The 9,550-nt window shown below is 40.7% G+C and overlaps 1 long non-coding RNA gene across 1 annotated transcript; it reads left to right on the top strand.

Annotated features, from left to right (window-relative positions):
- The first annotated feature begins 7,183 nt into the window (after nucleotides 1-7,183).
- Nucleotides 7,184-8,450, top strand: LOC133713996 (uncharacterized). Its single transcript, XR_009848391.1, has 2 exons — nucleotides 7,184-7,250; nucleotides 8,181-8,450. It is a non-coding gene; the product is annotated as an uncharacterized LOC133713996 (long non-coding RNA).
- The last annotated feature ends 1,100 nt before the right edge of the window (nucleotides 8,451-9,550 follow it).

Raw genomic sequence — 9,550 nt, 5'->3', positions numbered from 1 at the left:
GTCCATAGGTAAGTAAAATGATTTTAATTATACAAAATGAATTTCACGATTTTCTTGTGTGAACTATAGTTGGTATTAGTGATTATCCCTGAGCGGATAATTACGTATATATATATTTACGTGATTATATGTGAATGGCGTGACATTGAAGAGTGTGAAATTGAGATGATTAAATTATTATAAATTGACATGTGACTTACCATATTTATATGTGATGAACATGATTGATGAGTTCTTGTTAATATTCATGATTTACATTGGAGGATGTATAGAGTCAGAGAATGTAGGGTTCTGAGGATGAGGTGTCCGAAGTTCGACGGTTAAGGATAACCGGAGTGTTTGTGTACTGAGGACGGGGATGTCCAAGGTGCGACGGTTTATTATTAACCGAAGTTGTGTGCTGAGGACGGGGATGTCCAAAGCGCGACGGTTTATTATTAACCGAAGTATATGGTGCTGAGGACGGGGATGTCCAAAGCGCGACGGTTATAGTGTTAACCGAAGTATTTTTGCCGTTGCTTGACCCTAGGCCAAGGTGTCAGAGGTAACGAGGCAGTTAGAGCTCTAACGTGTTATGGGATGGGACCCAAGTGGTGATAGTGTTGTGAGATAGGACCAAAGTGGTGATATTGAATGGGTTTGACGTTTGCGTCGTGGATGTTGAGATTGTTGGTTGTGTTGTTGAGTTATAAGAATTGTAATTTAAAATCAACAGTTCTTTCTTGTTTACTCATACTGGCTGTAAAAAGCTTACCGGGTTTTGTGTTGTTGCAACTCCCGGTACACTATTCAAATTGTGTAGCGGGAAATCCTACAGGTCAGGAGAACCAGGACGGTGATCGGGCTGCTTAGAGTAGTGTTATGTGAATTACAGCATTATATTGTGAGGTTTGTTATGCTCATTTAGAGCTTTGCAATTTTACTTTGTAAGAGTGAATTGTAATAATTAACTCGAGGTTTTCGAGTTTTTGTGTTGAGTTGGCGAGTGGTGTGTTTGTTTGTGAGAAAAAAATTCAGAACGTTATTTGTATTAATTGTTTATTCATGTTTCGGATTTGAATTGGTTATTCAAAATTCGGGGCGTGACAGTTTGGTATCAGAGCGTAAGGTGCATATTTGGTGATGTGTCAATACCTTCCGAGTGATGGCCCGTCTGCAGCGGATCCCCATCGTGTGCTCTTTGGTATTGGCTAAGTCATTGGGTATGCGTGAGTGTTGGGAGTTGTTTAGGCCGCTAGGTCGTTTAGGGAACGTGAATACATTCCCTATAGTATTGACTTGGTTAATATGAATTTGTATTTGACTTATACTGTGTTTTAAGTGTTATACATGTATTAGCCAAGCATACTATACTCCTTAGGTGATGGAGATTCGAAGGGGTTGTACTTAGAACCTTACAGTTGTCTTGTAGGTTCGTATTGGAATAAGTTCAGTGGCTGCGAGTTACAATCCTTGAGGAATAGAAACCTCTTGATTCAACTCTGTTAAGTCAACGAGGATTGTTTTATGGAAATGAGGTTCTTTTGATTGTTGAAGTGTTTGGTTGAAGGCATGGTGTGGACCTATGCTCGTCTGTAATGTGGATACGAGTATTAATCGATAGTAATTTTGCCTTTTTAAGTTGGATATACTAATGTTTTTGAATAGATTCTTGACTCATGTGGAGTTGTGAGTAGTGTTGCGGTTAGGGAAGGAATTATTGCGGTTACTTCTTCCTTGTGCTTGTAAGTTGTTAAGCAGGGTTTAAGGTGCGAGACAAGAATTTTATTTTGTGCTCGATGGTTAGAGAGGAGAGACCATTGTTTTGGGTTGTCGTTGAGTACTATAATTCCTTCAGAATCAGGATTGTTGGTAGAATTGGAATTAGTAGTAGTTTTGGTGATTCTGAATTTGAATTGAGTTCGCGAGATGTGTCTTATATACGTGGTTGATGTTACTTGCATCATTTTGGAACGATACGTTACGATTCACAAGGAAAACTGGATTTGAAATTTATTCATTTGAACACCATGGGTTGATGACCTAACCGTGACTTGTGAATATAGTTTTGTTCAAGTGAATGAAATTGAATTTTGTGGCCTTTGTGTGGTGAACTAGTTTTCTTAAGTTTTGGATCGTAGTATGGAGATGGGCTGCAGTGAATTTGAAGTTGTTGTGTGTTTTAAGTTTAAGTAGGCGGGACACTTAAAGTTTTGCAATGGAGTTGATTTTGGTGTAATTAATTGGGAGAGTTAGAATCAGTTCTTGTGAATGATGTTGGATGAGAGTGTGTGCCTTTGGTGATTGATTTTAGGTGTTATAGTTAAACGCAATTTCGGATATTGATTTTAGTGATTTTGTTAGGTATCCATAGTGGTTCAAGTGAATTACTATGTGATATGGAGTTTGATTTGATTTCTGAATCGCTAAATGTTAGGGATTGAATTGTGGTGAGTTTTTGTTGAAACAATTGATAGATGGAATTATCGAGATTCTATAAGAGTTGTAAGAGTAACTCTAAAAACGTGGGTTTTTCCTAGCTAACTCAGGATGTGTTTAGCTTTATAAATCCCTAATCCTATCGATGAAATTGTTGTGTTTGGTTTGACTCAGAGGATACTAGCTAGACCTCGATGCGACTTAATTGATTGTTGGATTCTTTTTGAGTGATTGTTTTTATTGCATCATTATGAAAGATGTGTGCAGTAGAGTTGTTTATGGTTTTGAAAACAGTATTGGGTGACCAAGGTTCGATCCTTGGTGTTGTTGTTGGTTAAACAAACAGGAAAGAAAACATGCACACCATCTTATTGAGTTTATATTACAAAAAAAAAAAGAAAAAAAAAGAAAAAAAAAGCGAGGACTATGCTATACTAAGCCTAGTCAGCAGCTCCGGATGGGTTGAGGCTGAGCTCAAGAGAAACGTTTGAGCCACTGTGGTAACCGCCTGAGCCACCAGAATAGTAACCAAAAGCGCTACCTTCCTCGGAAGTAGCCTTCAGGTTACCAAAGACGTCCTCGCCGTGCACGGGGAACAGAGGAAGAGTTTGAACCTCCTGGTGATCTCCTCCTCGTTGTTGCAGGGATGTTTGTCCTCCTGTTGTGCCAAAAGAGTTGTACTAGTATTAGTGTTGAAGTGTGAGGAAGAATATGAAACAGAATTTAAATCAAGAAATCCTTCATTACCAGTAGAATAGGTGGAACCAAAGTTGAGATCAATGGATCTACCATCATCAGTAGAACTAGTGGACCCAAAATTGATGTCAATGGATCCACCAGCTGGCCCAAAATTGATGTCGATGGATCCACCAGCACCAGTAGAACCAGTGGACCCAAAATTGAGATCAATGGATCTACCAGTACCAAGAGAACTAGTTCTCATGGGCACTGGAGCAGCCTGATTACACCTATTCATCTGCTTCTCTCGAGCCCTGACGTTCTGGAACCAAAAGTAAATGTTCTTACCCTCAACATGCCCATACTGGTTCAGCTGGAGACAGATCTCGTGAATCTGCTCTGTAGTTGGGCACTTAAATCCCTTGACATAGTAAAGATCCTTGAGGATTCTTATTTGTTCTGGAGTAGGAATCCACCTGGTACGGCTTCGCCAGAAATCCATGTTGGCACTACTTCCAGCTGCTTGGGTGTTTCCTCCCTCCTCTGTTGGTTGCTGTTGTTGTGGTTCCATTTGTTGCGGGGTTTGGAGCTCCATTAGTTGCAGAGTTCGTGGCTCTTGGGTCATGGGGTGAGAGGATGTGGAAATCGAGGAATACATGGTTTAGTGTTTGAGGGAGATTTTGTTAGAAGGATTGGAGTTGTTGACTGGTGATTGGAGATCTGAGATTCTCAGAGGAAAGATGAGATCGAATCTTCAAATGGAAGAAAAGATCTGAGAAAGAAGGATTGAAGATTTGGAGGAAAATATTGAAGATCTGAAAGTTCAGAGGAAAGATGGGATTGAATCAACTAGATGGGAGAGAAGATCAGAAGAGAAGGATTGAAATTGATGAAGAAAGGATTTGAGAAGAGAAAGGCTGAAGAGTTGAGAGAGAAAGACTTGAGCTCGGAAGAAAAATTTCTTTTCTTTTGGAGTGAACAGTTTTTCTCCAGAATGCACCTATTTATAGAACAAGGTGAGCAGATCTCCACCGTTGGATGAACGATCTCAGAATTTGAATCCACGCGTTGGATTAAAGTCGCCCCGAAACCCGGAAAAGCTGTTGGCGCGTGTTGAGCGTGTAAGGGGACAGGCCGAACCTCGAGACGCTGTGGCAGACAGCTTTAGCCGAAAGTGATTTGCTTTCCGTAAATCACGGAAGAGACGTGTCGTGGCACGTGGAGTGTACCGACAGTTTGTTGTTATTCTATCGCTTATGATAGAATAAATAAAAGAAGTTGCATGGATAGTAACGAGAGCAGCTGGTGCTCTAGTGGTTGAAGAGCAAGGCTCATGTACAAGAGGTCAGAGGTTCGAACCTTGCCTCTCGTTTATTTTTATTATGTTCGCTTATGACATAATAAGTAAAACATTTGTACACATTATATTAAGCACAGCTTGTGCTCCAGTGGTTGGTGGGCAAAGCCCTTGTGCAGCAGGTTAAGGTTTCGAACCTTGCCTCCCCCGTTATTTTATTTATGTCGCTTATGACATAATAAATATAACACGTGAGCATATATTAATGAAGGCAGCTCTTGCTTCAGTGGTTGGGAGCAAAACCTTCGTATTTGAGGTCGGGAGTTCGAACCTTACCTCTTACAAATATTTTTGGATCTCGTATATGCTTGATATACGGACGTATATACGGTATGTACGGTATACATACGTATATACGGTCTGTACGGTATGTATACTTATATACAGTTGTACAGTATGCATACGTATATACGGTCTGTACGGTATGCATACGAATATACAGTTGTACGGTATGCATACGTATATACGATCTGTACGGTATGCATACGTATATACGGTATGTACAATTTCATACCGTAGCCGAGCTGGAAGTTGGTGGGCCGATTGGTAGGCCCAAATAGTAAGCCCAAATAGTAAGCCCAAATGGTAGGCCCAAATGGTAAGCCCAATTGTTCGGCCCGAATAGTAGGCCCAAATGTTAAACCCAAAGTGGTTTGGGCCGGTTCGAAATGTGGATGGTCCGATTTCTTCAGGCCCAATTGGCCAGCCCTAGTGCTTAGCCCAAGGATTGAGCAAGCCCAAGTCATCATCATTGGATGACATAATTTATTGGCGTGCTTTTGGGGATGATTTGTTTTGAGTGATGCATCTCTATGGTTGTGAAGAGTGGTGCATGCTTAAGTTTTACTATGGAGATTTACCGTGATGCTAATTGAGTAGCGAAACACTTTGTGGGAGTGTTTACTGTGCTTGTATGCCAGTACAGAGTGATGATCTATGTGATGATCTATGTGAAGATCTATGTGAGGATCTATGAGATGATCCATGTGACGATTTTGTGTATGTGATGTGGAGTGTTGTTGAGCAGTTGTTGTGTGAGTTTACGTTTGTGATGAAAGGATTTAGTGGCCATAGGAATGTATTTTTATACAAAGGATTGTGGCTCTGTAGATTACTACAGATTTGGAAGAGATGGAGATTCTATGGTTAGGTCAACCTTAATCGAGAGGAATTGACTTACGCTCAAATTTCGGGACGAAATTTCTTTAAGGAGGGTAGACTGTAATACCCCGGAAAATCCAAATTAAATTCCGTGGATTTTTAGAAATGATTTCACGATAGTGGGAGCGAGTACGAGGCTCGGAGAAGTTGTGGAATTAGTTCGAACGATTTTATTTTCGAAAACGAACGTTTTTAGGGGGTCAACAAAGTTGACTTTTTATACGTTCAAAATTTGGGAAAACTTCCTTCATGAAAGTTGTAGAGCTCGTCGATACGAGTTCGTGGACATGTGGAACGCAATATTCGGAGTTCGTATGATTAAGTTATGAATTTTTGAAAATTGGGAATTTTCTATAAATAGGAAAATTCTGATTTTATTTTTCATTCAAGGACAAAAAAATTCCTTTTTTTGCGGAATAGTCCCCCCCTCTCTCTCTCTCTCTCGCGCAAAACCCTCCCCACGCTTGCCGACCCGCCGACCCGACCCGACGCCAGCGGCGCCGTCGCTCGTCCTCCGGCCACGACCCGGCCCTCCCCGAGGTCGCCTCGAGCCGCCCAGCCGCTCCCTGCCACCGCCTTGCCCCGCCGCTGCCCCCAGATGGAGATCGAAGCCCCCCCGAAGCTAGAACCCGACCCGACCGGAAAACCACTTTTCCGGCGTTGCACGGGCCGATCCTCCCCATTTTCGTGATCTCCTCCTCCCCCTGATTATCCCCATGTAAGCCTTTCATCACGATTTTGTGTATAGAACGCTAGATCATGGTTTGACTTTTTCGACGTCCCTGATTTAATCTGAATCTGATCAGACGCACGAGATTAATCCAACTTCAACGCTTGATCTAGGACGATCTAGGCCAAACCAGACTTAGCTCCAGGTATGGAAGTCGATCACCCTTTCATTTTGAACCAGTTTGTAGTTGGTCACTTTGCCATCTGAGGTGGTTGACCGGCGTTGACCGCCGCGTTGACCGCCCACTGACCACCGCTTGTGGCGGCGCATCAGACCATATTTCGAGTTTTCATTATCTAGGCGATGATCTATGCATCCATACGAGCGTTTTGATATATAACATGGTCATGTTAGAAAAAGTTGATAAATAGTGGATTTACGTTTTGACGTTACTATTTAACGTTTTTACGTTTATCTTCGGTTTACGATCTGTGAAGATCTGACCATCGGTTTTGCTTCAATTTTGGATATGTTGATCGTATGACTGTCCCGGTGACCTTGTGAGGTCACGGGCGAAGATCCGACCGTTGGATCTTCGTATAATTGAGAAATAGTGATTCGGAAGGCGATTCGTGAGAATCTGACCGTCGGATTTTCATATAATTTTGTGGAGATGTTAGTAAAGGCGATTCAGGAAGATCTGACCGTTGGATCTTCGTGATAATTTTGGAGGATGATCCTAAAGGCGATCCGTGAGGATCCGACCGTTGGATCATCATTAAATTCAGATCCGACCGTTGGATCATCGTTTAATTTGAATCTGAGCGTTGGATCGTCGTTTAATTACATATTTGAGTTGTTGGCTAAGTCAAGATCATTATTGGACTAGGTGATTGACGGTTTGAGTTGGTGGACGATTGTGGATCGTATTTTGAGCTGAATTGAAGACGCAGCGGGATTATCGAGGTGAGTAAACCTCACGTGGTTCATATTACGAACCGAATAAATTTAATTACCTTATTTTGTCGTAATTGCGTGAAAATATTTATGGAATAAATATTTGTTTTAAAATCATATGGACTTGATCAATTACGGTCCATAGGTAAGTAAAATGATTTTAATTATACAAAATGAATTTCACGATTTTCTTGTGTGAACTATAGTTGGTATTAGTGATTATCCCTGAGCGGATAATTACGTATATATATATTTACGTGATTATATGTGAATGGCGTGACATTGAAGAGTGTGAAATTGAGATGATTAAATTATTATAAATTGACATGTGACTTACCATATTTATATGTGATGAACATGATTGATGAGTTCTTGTTAATATTCATGATTTACATTGGAGGATGTATAGAGTCAGAGAATGTAGGGTTCTGAGGATGAGGTGTCCGAAGTTCGACGGTTAAGGATAACCGGAGTGTTTGTGTACTGAGGACGGGGATGTCCAAGGTGCGACGGTTTATTATTAACCGAAGTTGTGTGCTGAGGACGGGGATGTCCAAAGCGCGACGGTTTATTATTAACCGAAGTATATGGTGCTGAGGACGGGGATGTCCAAAGCGCGACGGTTATAGTGTTAACCGAAGTATTTTTGCCGTTGCTTGACCCTAGGCCAAGGTGTCAGAGGTAACGAGGCAGTTAGAGCTCTAACGTGTTATGGGATGGGACCCAAGTGGTGATAGTGTTGTGAGATAGGACCAAAGTGGTGATATTGAATGGGTTTGACGTTTGCGTCGTGGATGTTGAGATTGTTGGTTGTGTTGTTGAGTTATAAGAATTGTAATTTAAAATCAACAGTTCTTTCTTGTTTACTCATACTGGCTGTAAAAAGCTTACCGGGTTTTGTGTTGTTGCAACTCCCGGTACACTATTCAAATTGTGTAGCGGGAAATCCTACAGGTCAGGAGAACCAGGACGGTGATCGGGCTGCTTAGAGTAGTGTTATGTGAATTACAGCATTATATTGTGAGGTTTGTTATGCTCATTTAGAGCTTTGCAATTTTACTTTGTAAGAGTGAATTGTAATAATTAACTCGAGGTTTTCGAGTTTTTGTGTTGAGTGGCGAGTGGTGTGTTTGTTTGTGAGAAAAAAATTCAGAACGTTATTTGTATTAATTGTTTATTCATGTTTCGGATTTGAATTGGTTATTCAAAATTCGGGGCGTGACATGATGAGTGGAAGAAAAATAATGAAAGTGGAATATGAAAGTGATTTGTAAAATATGGAAAAGATAGAGAAATGATGAAATGAAAGCAAGGCATGAAGGTGCAACAACATGGAAGTGATGATGATCTATTAAAGAGATTGTCTTGAAAAATATATCCAAGGAAAAGAAGAAAAGCATCTAGCTTTCTTCATGTGGGTAGGAAACATGAACATGTGAATATTGAGCTGGTTTTAGGTCAGTTTCTGCCCCTTTATTCCTTCAATTATTTCTCCAACAAGCATTCCGATTTTGACTATGACCTCTTCATAAAAAATGTTCCATTATGAGTGTAGATCACCCTGGAAAAATTTCAGAATTTTGGGTATAGTGGTTGGGCCGAAAACGCTGCTGGACCTCTTACAGGTCCAGTTTTCCAGTTTTGCTTCTGCAAAAGATTGGACTGATTGTTTGAAGGCCTTCCACTCAAAAACATCTCTGGCACTCTTCATAAGAAATTATCCTTGGGCTGTCTAGAATGGATCTGCAGAGTTTCAGCTCATTTCAAGTTCATTTGGTCAGTCTGCCTCCCCTCCTTCCTTGTTTAGCTCGGTTTCTCCTAGCCGAAGTAGGAAAATGTGCTAAAGTTGACTTTTCATGTTTCCATGCTTCCATAGTAGGCTTTATTTAGCCTCTAAATATATATTTCGAGCTTGTCGACAATATATAGCTTGAGCCACTGACATTGGCTCAATTTCTCCAAGACACGCCTCAATTTCTCCAAGACACGCCTTGTCAGGCCAAAATGTTTATTTTGGGTCCAAACAAGTAGAACAGCAATTTCAAACCAAAAATTGATAAGGGCTACAATTTTGGATTGAATTGAATAATTTGAATTTTTCGGGGTTAAAGTTGATGGAATTATCAATGTTTTAAAACGCTGAGGGCGTACCCGAGGCGTTTTCGGGAGAGCCTTGCAGCCTTGAGGCATAAGGCGTAAGCCTTATGTATAAATCACCTATATTCATGTAATTTCTACTCTTATACATACCACATTATGATTCAACCAAAAGAACATTACTAATTGTTACCTGCATTAATTATAACGTA

The sequence above is a fragment of the Rosa rugosa genome, chromosome 6, assembly GCF_958449725.1.
Source record: "Rosa rugosa chromosome 6, drRosRugo1.1, whole genome shotgun sequence".
Lineage (NCBI taxonomy): Eukaryota > Viridiplantae > Streptophyta > Magnoliopsida > Rosales > Rosaceae > Rosa > Rosa rugosa.
This window is presented reverse-complemented; position numbering and strand designations above follow the sequence as displayed.